At 34.1% G+C, this 14,205-nt stretch overlaps 1 non-coding gene across 1 annotated transcript; it reads right to left on the bottom strand.

Annotated features, from left to right (window-relative positions):
* Nucleotides 1-13,800: 13,800 nt before the first annotated feature.
* On the bottom strand, nt 13,801-13,964 carry LOC141423487 (U1 spliceosomal RNA). Its single transcript, XR_012448353.1, has one exon. It is a non-coding gene; the product is annotated as a U1 spliceosomal RNA (small nuclear RNA).
* Between the last annotated feature and the right edge of the window lie 241 nt (nt 13,965-14,205).

The following is a 14,205-nucleotide window of genomic DNA, read 5'->3' as shown; positions in this document are numbered from 1 at the left end:
ACAGACAGACTCTTCAAAAAATGTTGCTGGGAAAAGTGGTATAGGCAAAGACATCCTCAATAGAACCCCAGCAGCTCAGTAACTAAGAGAAAGGATGGACAAATGGTACTACATGAAATTAAAAAGCTTCTGCACAAAAAAAAGAAATGGTCTCTAAACTCAAAAACCACTCACAAAATGTGAGAAAATATTTGCTAGTTATACATCAAACAAAGGACTGATAACCAGAATATACAGGGAGCTCAAAAAACTATCCCCCCAAAAAAATCAATGAACCAATAAAAAAATGGGCAACTGAACTAAACAGAACTTTCTCAAAAGTAGAAATTCAAATGGCCAAGAAACACATGAAAAAATGCTCAACATCTCTGGCCATAAAGGAAATGCAAATCAAAACCACACTAAGATTCCACCTCACCCCTGTTAGAATAGCCATCATCACAAACACCACTAACATCAGGTATTGTCAAGGATGTGGGGAAAAGGAACCCTCGTACACTGCTGATTGGAATGCAAGCTTGTTCAACCACTCTGGAAAAAAATTTGGAAGCTTCTTAAAAATCTAAACATAAATCTACCATATGATCCAGCAATCCCACTCCTGGGGATATACCCAAAGGAATCCGACACGGTTACTCTAGAGGCACACCCATGTTTATTGCAGTGCTATTCACAATAGCGAAGTAATGGAAAGAGCCAAGATGCCCCACTACTGATGAATGGATCAAGAAAACGTGGTACTTGTACAAAATGGAATTTTACTCAGCCTTGAAGAAGAATGAAATCTTATCATCCGCAAGTAAATGGATGGATCTGGAGAACATCATTCTGAGCGATGTTAGCCAGGCTCAGAAGACCAAAAATCATGTATGTTCTCCCTCATATGTGGACTTTAGATCTAGGGCAAATACAGCATTATGATTGGACTTGGGTCCCATGATAAGAGGAGAGCACACACAGGAGGTAGGGGGATAGGTAGAAAACCCTAAACATGATAGTATCTGATGTCCCCACTACAGAGGAACTAATACAGAAACCTTAAAGCAACAGAGTTCAACATGAGAAAGGGATCAGGAACTAAAGAAAAGGACAGTTAGAGATGAATCAATGTGGGTTGTAACACATTTGTACATGGAAGCAATACTGGGAATCTCTCTGTACAACTATCCATAGCTCAATTAGAAAAAATGCTTTGTCTTCCTTATTATTGCTTATGTTTTCTCTTCAACAAAATTAGAGATAAGGGCAGGATAGGTTCTGCCTAGAAGTTAGGCGAGGTGAGGGAGAGAAAGAGGAGGCAGGGGATAGGTGGGGAGAAATGACCCAAACAATGTATGCAAATGTGAATAAACAAATAATGAAAAAAAAGAAATCCAAATGGCCAAAAAACACATGAAAAACTGCTCACCATCTCTGGCCATAAAAGAAATGCAAATCGAAACCACATTAAGATTCCGTCTCATCCCTGTTAAAATAGCTATCATCAAAACCACCACCACCAACAGGTGTTGGTGAGGATGTGGGGGAAAAGAAACCTTGTACACTGCTGGTGGGAAGGCAAGCTAATACAACCAGTTTGGTACGCAATATGGAGGCTTCTTAAAAAATTAAACATAGATTTGCCATATGATCCAGCAATTCCACTCCTAGGGACAAAAACAAAGGAATGTGACTCAGGTTACTGCACAGGCACCTGCACACCCATGTTAATTGAAGCACTATTCACAATAGCCAAGTTATGGAAGCCCCTAACATGCCCCACTACTGATTAATGGATTAAGAAAATGTATTTATACACAATGGAATTTTACTCAGCCATGAAGAAGAATGAAATCTTGTCATTTGCAAGTAAATAGATGGAACAGGAGAACATCATCTTACGCGAAGTTAGTCGGGCTCAAAAGGCCAAAAATTGTATGCTCTCCCTCATATGCGGACTTTAGACCTACAACAAGTGCAGTAATATTTTTTTGATATGGATCCCATGCTACAGGGAGAGCATATACATGAGGAATAGGGAAAGTTAGGAAACCCATAACTTGAAAGTGTTTCATGTGTCCACTGTAGAGAAGTTAATATAGCAACCTTAAAACAACAAAGGTCACTATGGGAAGGTGACTGGTAGAGATGAATCAATTTGGGTTGTAATACATGTGCATGGAAGCAATGGTAGGAATCTCTGTTAGCTATCCTTTTGTCAAATTAGCAAAAACACTGTCTTATTGCTTATGTCTTCTCTTCAACCAAATTGGAGAAGAGGGCAGAACAGATTCTGCCTGAAAGTGAGGGAGATGGGAGTAAGAGGGAGGAGGCTGGAGGAAGGGGGAAGAAATGGCCTAAACAGTGTATGCACATATGATTAAAAAGAACTAATAAATAAATAAAATATTATATTTAAAGAAACAATAAAAAATTATCCCTCTACATACTAAACACTTTATTGGTTCCCTTCATATTTTGTTAGCAGTGGTTTGGCTAGAGGAACTAAAAGATCTAGATCTGCATTGCTCAGGTGCCTAAGGCTTCAGTTTTCTTGCCTTTTTGGGCTCAACCCAACTTGACTGGTCCTCTAGTTGCACAGGAGTCATTTATAGTATGTTCTGCATATTTACTGTTTCTCTTAAAGAAGTATTCCTTAACAGCTCCCCAGTCCTCTTTACTTCTTTGTCTACATGATCAGTCCTATTTTTCAGATTATAATGTCATGGAGTGAAGAGAATTTGCAAGTAAATTTAACATTTTATTTAAGAAAAGAATAAACCATTGTTTTTCTTTATGTGAAAAAATACAAAATTTGATTTCCTGATGCTCATAAACCTGAAGAAAGAATTTCTTAAGTATGAGAGAATAACTCATTTCCTTAAAGTAGTAAGGTGATGCCTTTTGAGGTTGAAAGAGTAAGGATTAAAATAACAGGTGGACCATTTGGGGCCATTTCTCTCCTATGCCCTCCACCCCCTCCAATGACCCAAACAATGTATGTACATATGAATAAATGAATTTTAAAAATTTACAAATAAAAAAAAATAAAATAACAGGTAGAGATATTACATATTGCAGAATTCTCAGATTGGTACATCTTATCATTCAGTCATGAGCAAGAATGGCAGGGTTATCTTCTTCACTTTTTATATTAGTTTGCCTTTAAATTCTGTCCCTATTGAATTGTTCAACAATCACACTAGTTATCATAAGACATAGGTAGTAGAGTTGAAAAGGTAAATTAGACAATTGTGTGCAGAAACATAAATTGGAAAGAAAGGAAGTAAATTATTGAGAAAAAAAATTATTCCTCTGATATAAACCAATAGAAGCAAACCTTGTCTCTTGGCCTGTGCCCAAAGGGAAATCAGAAAAAACAGAAGCAACACAGTCTTCGTGGCACTTTTCTCTCACTCCTAATGCATCTTCTTGTATTTTGTGGGGTATGTTTGTATGTGCACATTAATAATGTAAATAACAGCTCTCTCATCAGCAACAAAAATTATGTTTTCAAAAATATTTTCAGTGTTATTGCCAAGTCTTAGCATGAAGAGTTGAACTTATCACAAGCAGGTGCTGCACACATTAACCTTCAGTTTAACTGTGATCAGGTAAAGAAGAGCATCAGGGAATACACTGCTCTCATGACTTGCCTCTTTTCTAGAGCAGAAAAATAATCAAGAGAAAGATGCAGTGTGACAATGGTAATGCATAAAACCATCAGAGAATAAAGAAGTCATCTGGCAAATTCTGCAATTGAATGATAATGAAACAGGAAAAGGAGAAATACAAGATCAGCTTTATCGGATTACATTAATGTTAACAGAGGGCTATTAGAAGTAGAAATCACATTATAGTTTATGTTGTCCAGTTTTATAACTTCTCTTTCCATTTGGTGTAGGTAAATCTCTAAAAATCCAATAAAAATTGCATTTCAATGGCAATTTCTTTTCTTTCTTCTGTATTTGGCTTTTAAATAAAAGAATTTGGATTATTTATATTGTACTGACATCTGGTGGACCTTGGCCTTGAAACAACAAGGAAAAAAAGCAATGATTGGAAACATCCATCAAGGTCAATTGAACAAATCCATGGCAGCCTTCAAATCACAAACTAAATCAGACAAAAGGCAGAACATTATTTAAAATTCTGTCAACATCATCTCATTTCATTTCAAGGGAATCAGCTGTTGGCCACACAATGAAGCTGCTTTAATCTCTAGCACTTCACAAATAGTCCCCATCTTTGTGAAGTACAAAAGTCGTTACGGGAACCATGAAGACTTCTTCATTGTCAAAACTTAGGAACTGTTTATGATGGGCTCCCTTCTCTGGACATACTCAGAAATATATATATAATTGCCAAAACTACTTGAAAGCAATTCAAATGTGTGGGAATGAAGGACTCTCACACATTTCAAAAATGATTGGATTATCCTTGATCCAGTTCATGTTTTTCACTTGAATAAATTTAATTAGCTAAAACCTATATATGGATATGACATTCCTAAAAACAAAACTTTTACTTGATTTTTAAAAATTTAGACTTTTGAAACCTGCCTCACATCCATTAGAAATAAGAGTTTAAATCAATGAAATTTATGCTCAAGTCTTTTATTCTGTCATGCCACTTCACCGCAAAAGATTTCTTCTGGTGTTTATAAGTTATAGAGGAACAAAAGAGCATGACATTTACATTGAAATGAAGAATAAAATTATGGCCATGATAGATGCTTTACCAAGAATATCATTATTAGATTACAATTGAATTACTAGTCCAAGATGTTGTTGTCAAAATTATGCATGAGAAGCCTGTGTATTTTCTTATGACTTTATTTTAAACACACCTTCTCTGTGTAAAATGGAGCTAATGCTTTCATTATTCAAAAAACTCTTAAATACTTATAGATACTTAGAACAAGAATGAATTTTTATAAGATCTGTCATGGAAAATGACATTATTCAATTAAAAAAACTGTTTAATAATACATATACCACAAAAATAATAAGTTAGTTATTGTTGGAGCCAACAATGGGACCGTGCCTGTGTGAGTTGGCATCGGGCCTTGTGAGAAAGCTCCAACGGACTGAGGCAAAGGTCTCAGACCAGACCTTGCTGTGTGAGCTGTTATCTGGCCTTGTGAGCTTTCCAACTCACACAGGCAAGGTCCCACTTTTGACTCTTACAGTTATCACCACAGTGTTTTTAATCTTACAAATTCCAAATAATTTTGAAAATTTAATTTTTATTTTTAGATATTTATCTAGCAGAACTTTAGCAGAGAACAAATACTTCAAAATGATGAAAAAAGATCAAAAGTCCTAGGTTTTAAGGATATTTAAATCAACTGTTTGAACTTATTTAAGTGAACATTTAGCAAATGGCTTCATCTACTGCTTGCAATATGTTATAAAATTAAACATATATGGGCCTCATGTGATCTGTGTGTAGGTATCAGAATAGCATGGCTCACAAATGACCCTAAGTTTAGATCTTACTTATTTAATGTCATTAGTGGAAAGGTCTTTTGGGACTAAATATGTAATTAAGTGATTATATGAGTCAAATGAATGCAAATTTGCTTGATTGTTTTATTTTTTTAGCTGTAACTTTGTATTTTTATATGCTTATTTGAACTCTACATTTTTCTTTTATCTTATTGAGTCAGTTCAAAGCTATGATGCTATTTTTCTTTCCTGAAATGGCCATTTTATTGTTTTATTGCTTTCCATTACAATGTTTCTAGACATAATTGTGACAATTCTCTTCCTTCTCATTCATATTATTCAATTCTTATTGAAAAATCCATTATTGTACTACTTTTACTGCTTTTTATCTTTAAATATGAAATACTGAGACTTTTACCTACAATTATTGGTCTTAGAAAAATAAGACTCTATTAAGCACTTTTTAAAAGTCAACCTAAGGTACTAAGCATGAGTTAGTAGAGACAAAAGTCATTTGTAGGCATAATTGTTTAGTTCATCTTAAACAAATAATATGTAATCATATTGACAGGGGTGTGAAGACTGAATGTACTATTTTGTGCTAGTATATGTAAAGAAGTAAAATCATCTCATGTTTCTTCACTAATATTTACTTAGAAGAAGAGAAAAAGTGAATGTGAGCTGCATTGCTGCTTCCTTGAACAGTCATCTTTACTATCCAGTTTCACTAGGTATTCATACCAGATCAAAGAATCCATGTTAACTGACATCAGTGACTCCACCTTGGCAAACTGTGCAGATTTATATGCCTTTAGCAAAGACTGTATTATGATGGGCTTTTAAATTGCTGAATGAAATATTTTTCAGAGGACCATAGAATGTTAAGTCCCATTTTCATTATTGATTAACTAGAAACTGAGCAAAGTAAAATGTCTCCAGGTAAACAGATACAGCAACTTTCATAGCATGGTTGGAATGACAGCAATTTTTTAGCCCTAGGTATCATTAATTGATTCAAATATTCATATGCAGGGTCAAGTATCATCACCACTGCAGAAAATTCATGGAAAAGAGTATTCAGCTGTAACAATGTTCATTTTACACAATGAACAAAGGATGGTAACTGCAATAAGCTTTTGGTTACATTAAGAATTCAAGGAACTCTATATCCTCATCCCCTTTTTAAGGTAAGGGCAACTAGTTGAGAGAAATATCCCACTCTTATAGGTAGAAGCAGATTTGATGGGGCACCAATAGGAGGAGAGTGAAAGGGTGATTTGAGCAGAAAAACTCTAGTTATTAACACTTGACCATACTCCACTCACACATAAATTAAGCTATATGAAAATTGAAAACATAAAGAATGCAATATTCATCAGATAATTACCAAGATTTTCATCAATTATGCACTGTGTTGCAACATGCATAGTTTTAAAAGTCAATTTAAATTCTTAGTAAAATAACTAAGTTTCTTAAAATGCAATTTAATATAGTTCTCTGATCACTACAGCTAAAACATGAAGTCAAACCAACAGCACCCAGTGCACCCCAATGCACTCTTCAGCCACTGGATCAAACTAAAAACTGTACTAAACGAGGGAGGTCCAAGGTGATGTTTTTCAATTTGAATTATCCAGTTTTGCATTACTAGCAAAGAGATTTTTCCTTAGCCACTAAGCTAAACCTGTTTCCTAAAAAGAAATACACACAAAAAAATATCTAATTTGAATTTCTATTTCAGGTCAGTACAAAGAAAAACTGGTACCCAGGCTGCTGTCACTAGACATTGTGTTTTCAGGTTTATCCATTTTTGTGTAGTATAAGATCAGAGGGTTTTTTTTTCTCTTTGTTCATATATTCATATGTCCATACATTGTTTGGGTCATTTCTCCCCGCTGTCCCCTGCCCCCTCCCTGTCCTCCCCACCCCCCTCGCTTCCAAGCAGAAACCTGTTCTCCCCTTTTCTCCAATTTTGTTAAAGAGTATACAACATAAGCAATAATAAGAAAGGCAAAACGTTTTTGCTAGTTGAGATAAGAATAGCTATACAGAGAGATCCCTAGCATTGCTTCCATACATAAGTGTATTACAATCCCAATCAATTCATCTCTACCTGACTTCTTCACTACTTCCCAGTTACCTTCCCATGTTGACCTCTGTCGCTCCTATGAAGTGGGCACATCAAACACTTTCAAGTTTTGGGTTTCCTACATTTCCCCATTCCTCCTATATGTGCCTCCCCTTAGAGTGTGACCCAAGTCCAACAACATTGCTCTATTTTCCATAGATCTAAAGTCCGCATATGAGGGAGAGGCTATGATTTTTGGTCTTCTGAGCCTGGCTAATCTCACTCAAGATGATGTTCTCCAGTTCCATCCATTTACTTGCGAATAAGATTTCATTTTTCTTCATGGCTGAGAAAAATTCCATTGTCTGTAAATACCACATTTTCTTAATCCATTCATCGATAGTGGGGCATCTTGGCTGTTTCCTTAACTTGGCTATTGTGAATGATGCTGCAGTAAACATGGGTGTGCAGGTGCCTCTGGAGTAACCTGAGTCACATTCCTTTGGGTATATCACCAGGAGTGGGATTGCTGGACCATACTACAGATCTATGTTTAGTTTTTTAAGAAGCTACCATATTGTTTTCCAGAGTGGTTTCACTAGCTTACAGAGCTTTTAGTTAACGGGCCTAAATTCATTAATTTAAAAATATCTACACGAGTGTGGAAGATAAGCTCATTTTATAAACTTACAGCTCTGTTTATGTGAAGGTTTGATCACCAATATTGGACATGAATATAAATAATTGACAAAGATGAATCAGTTTAAAGCCACACAGATATTCACATAAAACAATTTATGTTTATTTTAATGATCAGGTAAATAAAACATTTTCTACCACAGGCAAAGTATAGAGTTACATTTTTCTAAACTTTCAAGTCTAGTGCCTTATTTGGAGGAGTCAGAAATGATATTAAAATAACTTTGTATTTAATCATAACCAAATCTTTGACATATTGAACAATCTATATAACCAGTCTGAAATTTGGTTTTCTTCTCTGAAAATAGAAACGAAAGCACTGGGTTAGACATGGGGTATACACCTAGCTACATGTGAGGCAAAGGTAAGAGGTGAATGTGGTTGATGTATTTCCTATAAAAGAATGAAAATAAAAAAATTTAGACCTGTTTCAATCACCATTAGAAGTGGAATAATGTAGAAAGGAGAAAGGTACAGTGGATGAACTAATTCAGGTTATAACACATGTATACATGGATATGTCACAATGGAACACCATGTAAAGCTATCTTAAAACAAAAAAAATGGAGAACAAGAAGATGAAACAGGTCCTGTCTAGAGGGCTGAGACCATTGGGAGGCGAGATGATATAAGGAAAAGATGTTGAAGGGTGAATGTCATGGAAATACTATTTACATTTGTATGCAAGTGGAAAAATGAGCTCCATTAAACCTGTGCCAGGAATGGGGGGGAAAAGGGATAAGAGAGAATGAGAGTGGGTGAATTTAAGTATGATATATTGTAAGAACTTTTGTAAAAGTCACATTGTTCCCCTAGTACAATACAAAAAAGAAAAAGACATGCAAAAAACATTCAAAATTGTAAAATGTTAAGTTGTATTTCTGGAAAGTATAACTGTCTTTATTCAAATGTGATTAATAGCTAGAAAAGTTCTAAATGCCCACATGTCTAGAATTTCCCTTAACAAAGTTACTTTTCCACTAAATTAATTTTATATTAATATGTACAGTTTTAGACACTATAATGAAACATCTTTGTTTTACAGAATAGTAGTTCAGCATATTGACCTTGGGGTCAGAAAGGACTGGGTTGAATCAATCTATCTGGTAAAGTCTGAGTCTTAGTCCTCTGGTCCATAATATTTTTCTATACATATCTTGATTATGAAACAGGATTTACTTGTTAAACATTAAACTGTTAAAATTCTATCATTATATTTTAATATTAGCATTGCTATTAGTATTATTACTTGCTGAAACATACATGCTTATCACCAAAGATTGATTTATGACAGCAAAAATAAATAATTTACATGTTTCCACTTTTAAATCTTAATTCTGTTTCTGCTTTCATGTTTAATGTCACTTGGGTATTTAATGTGAAGGTGAGAAGTTGTATAATTTATTGCTTATTACTGAAATTGTAACTACTAGTGAGTAAAGAAGTAAAGTATTTTTGTTATGGAAGCCCATCATAAGCCTTTCTTGTTATTACTAGGAATTGCTGAATAGCCTAGAATGAGCTTCTCTGGTCCAAATCTTCCTTCAAGACTCAGTCAGGTGGGACCATCTTTACATATGTAAAATACTCAGACTTCACTGAACACCTTTCTTTATGAATTTGGAAGTGGCCTGCACAACACAATTTACTATGTCAATATGTAATATATCTTACTCATACATCTCAATGGAAAACTTTTTGAAGGCATATGCAAACCTTTTGAACATTTATAATTTTCCCCACTGCTTTGTACAAAACATAATGAAATTTGTTACTAAATAAACACTTTTTGACTATGTACCTAAAAATTCAAGTAATTGAAAACAAAGTAAAGTTCACTTTTGATATGGGGATTGATTGAATCATCTAAATGAAAAATACACAAATGGGATGGGTTTCATAATTTGCTCATTCAGAGGCTCAAAAATAATATCAAGGATTTGGTTTTGCTTTCTTAAAATTGTTGGCAAGAATTTTCAAGTTCACTTTGACCTGTATGTGAATTTAAGTAATATCCTCAGAAAAATGTTCAAATATTATAGTCAAGGTAATGGTACAGATAGTTTATAATGATAACAGATGATAGACGATAGATAGATAGATGATAGATAGATAGATGTATCTAGATAGATGTAAACAATAAAAATTATTTATTTTTATTTAATTTTAATCAATGTGAATTCAATATCAATTTCAATTTAAGTACTCAGATGTGGCCAGTGTATATTTCATTGCATAGTGGAGGATTAAATTATATTGGAAAGAAGGAGACACTCAACTGAGAAACAGATACTATTTAAGAAAGACAATGGGGGGAAATAGAACATGAGGTGACAACCACTGTTTCTTAATACTCAAACTAAAAATTAATTGTTTTAAACAACTTGAAACTAATTCATGGTCAATTGGAAAAATTTAAGATATTAGCTACCCTATATACTCAACATTACATAGGCAATATTTTTATAACTGCAAAGATTATAAACATATTTGTCATTTTTATTTTCATGAAAAATATCTGAGTCTTACAACACTACCCATTCAAATATAAATTAAGCAAACAAGAAATGTTTAACTTCTCTACCCATCGATAAGTAAGTCTTGTCATAGAAAGATAAAGAAAATGTTATATATTAATTAGCAAATAAAAGAAATGAAGTTAGTTTCCCAACATCTGTTTCTAGATTTATCAAATTGCTCTGCAAAATGTGAAATTCTCCCTTCATTTCTTACTATATTTTAAAAAGTCCTCGCAATTACATGCTGCTTGAGTAGAAAAACTGTTTTCTTTTGCAATCATGTTCTCTATTTTTGTGCTGAATTTAATAGAAAAATAACTGAATAAGTTTATCTCAATGACAATGGCTGGGAGAGGTAAATGAATCAGTTAGCTTGGAACTATTAATGATTAAAATTTTCAATCTTAATATTTTATTAAAGTAGTATTTAAATTGAACTCTTTTTAAAATTTTAACTGGGTATCACATGGATCCCCAAATTCAGGAGTAAAGAGGTCACTTGAAATTTAAAGGAATCTGTGCTTGACAGGTTGCACAATGCTTTTCTAGTGTATATTGAATTTCTCTTAAGTCTCCAAATTGACACATATTGTACTGATAATTGAACTTGAATCCCACAGCTTTGTTATAATAAGCAGTGTTTTAATTTTGCATCTTATAACAACTATGCAGGACACATGGGAAGAAGACATACACAGACTCCATCTGGGTTCCTCCAATAGCTGAATTAAATCACCTCACTAGACTGTGGATACACCTTTCACAGCACTCAACTTCTTTCACTCAAGGTAATTGCAAGATAAAATTTTATTCTCTAGACATCATGATCAAAATATAAGTTGCTAACAGTGAACATAGCTTTAGCTGAATCAACAAATACACATTTTTGGTCATATGAAATTGAAAATATTTCAAAGTAGAGACTATATGGGTTCTAGGTAAACAGTACCAACCAGGTTCTTGCAAACAATATAATAATAACTAGCAACCCATGTGATTTAGCTTTGCTCACTTTGGTCTGTTCTTTAAAAATCAGATTTTAAATATACTAAAAGCCCTGTGAAAGCATTTCTTACTCTTGAGTAAAGGCATAGAGTATCATAATGACAGTCTTTTAGCACATTTAGAGATAGGAAATAGGTGTTTGTTAAAAAACGAACTTTATTTCATTAAGGTTCAACCTATGCTTCTTATTAGGTGATTCTAATAGTTCTTAATGTTATAAAATAGCTGCACACTCTACTATGATTTGATTACTTCCATTAGTGTGCTCATCACTATGGAGAATAAAAGGAAGTAAAAGCCAGGGTCCCTGACCTCTAGTTGCTTACTGTATTATTGCTGAGCCAAGACACTCAGTCACTTTTTTTTTTAATTCCCTGCATCCTCTTCATATTCTTAAAACATCCTTTATATTCTTATCTTACTCAATAGGCAATATAGAAAGAGCAGTTTTAGAATGCCTCACCTGTATTTTGAATCTATCACTTACCAAACTCGGTAAGTATTCAAAAACGTTATGTTAATATAGGCTGAAAAATATTAAGATTTTCTATTTGGAAAAGAACACTGAGGTGCAGAGTGGTTGGAAAATATCAAAGACTATGAAATTTTTGCGTAGAAGGGAAAGGTAGGAGTTCAGATGGCAAATCTACTATCATTTTATGCATAAGAAAACTGAAGTTAAAGAAGAGTAGGTAATACATTGCTCCAAGTCACCCACCAAATCGAACAAAGGCAAACACAGGATGAAGCAGTCTCTGTAACCCATCTCAATATTCATTTTAACTATTAGAATACCTCAATGGCATGTGTACTTCATTAAGCACATCTAGGAAAACATGATTGAATGTGTGGATTATTACATGCCAAAGCTAACATGAGTTGGTTTCACTCATACATGAATATATTTTTCTCTACCAATTTACTGGAAATTACTTTAGTTTAATTACAGTTACTGCACTTACACTTAGATGATAACACCATTTTTTGCTGATCAGTTGAATGATGACAACCAAATGCAGAGTCTGAATTTTGAACCTATGCTAGCTCACTGCTTCCACATATTTTAACAAAACCAATTGTTAACTCATTGAAGCAGGAACCAAGCATCACTCACTCTCCTGCTTCTCCATACTAGGCACAGTGCTGAAATAAGTCAGATGCTCAAGGAATATGGGTTAAATATAGTTTAATAAATCACCTGTCTCATCATCAAAGCAATTTCCAATTAATTGTTTGCTCTTGTGTTATTTTCAATGATATTCAAAGTGATAGTTGTTATATATTCTAAAGTCGGCATTCAAAACTTAAGTATCTTGGATTTTCTCTTGGATAGTGGGAAAATATGACCTACAATATCTGTGATAAAAGATATAAAGGCCTATTTCTTATTTCAAACAAAGAGTCTACATCAAAGAATTCACAGAAATTATAACGTAGCTGATAAAGGAGGATTAAACTGATGTCATTTGCATTCTGATTTCTTTATTTAGACGTCATTAACAACATTGGTACATATGCTCCAGTGGTGAACCTGGCCCAGCTCCAAAGTGAAATGCATACTATATATTATTAATTAATTGACTAAAGCAATACTGAAGTGGTTTTTAAATGTCAGAAAGAAATTTTATTCATAAAAACTAATTTAAGTTTCTTTAAAATAACATAAAAATGGGGATATACCCAAAAGACTGTTACTCCAGAGGCACCTGCACATCCATGTTCTGTATAGCTATCCTTATCTCAACCAGCAAAACCCCTTGTTCCTTCCTATTATTGCTTATACTCTCTCTACAACAAAATTAGAGATAAGGGCAAAATAGTTTCTGCTGGGTATTGAGGGGGGGGAGCGGGAGGGGGTGGAGTGGGTGGTAAGGGAGGGGGTGGGGGCAGGGGGGAGAAATGAACCAAGCCTTGTATGCACATATGAATAATAAAAGAAAAATGAAAAAAAATAAATAAAATAAAATAAAATAACATAAAAATAAGCATGCATGGACACAAGAATAATAACAAGGTCTATCTCTATATTGTAATTATGAAAACTTTTTGTTCCCTTGTATTTTCAACCATTTTTTTTTTTTAGGGGAGAGCGCGAACGCAGTCCCCCACTACCACAAATTATGCAGTCGAGTTTCCCACATTTGGGGAAATCGCAGGGGTCAGCACATCGGGAGTGCAGTGGATAAGCCTCGCCCTGGGAAAACCACCTTCGTGATCATGGTATCTCCCCTGCCAGGTAAGTATTATTTTCATCCATGTTAATGCTATATTCTTAAAGGAATCTAAAACACGGACCTTTTATCCTAATTTTTCTTAACTTTTGTCCTATAAATGCTTGCACCCCAATTTTAGAGTTTGCCCTATTTTCTCTTCTCCCTTTGTGGGTTTTCTAACAGCAGAAATAATATTCTTCTAACCCACTGAGAGGAACAGTATGTCTTCTAGCCAAAAGAGCCTCTCACAATAAGGGAAACCTAAATTTATG

This window comes from Castor canadensis, chromosome 5 (assembly GCF_047511655.1).
Source record: "Castor canadensis chromosome 5, mCasCan1.hap1v2, whole genome shotgun sequence".
Taxonomy (NCBI): Eukaryota; Metazoa; Chordata; class Mammalia; order Rodentia; family Castoridae; genus Castor; species Castor canadensis.
This window is presented reverse-complemented; position numbering and strand designations above follow the sequence as displayed.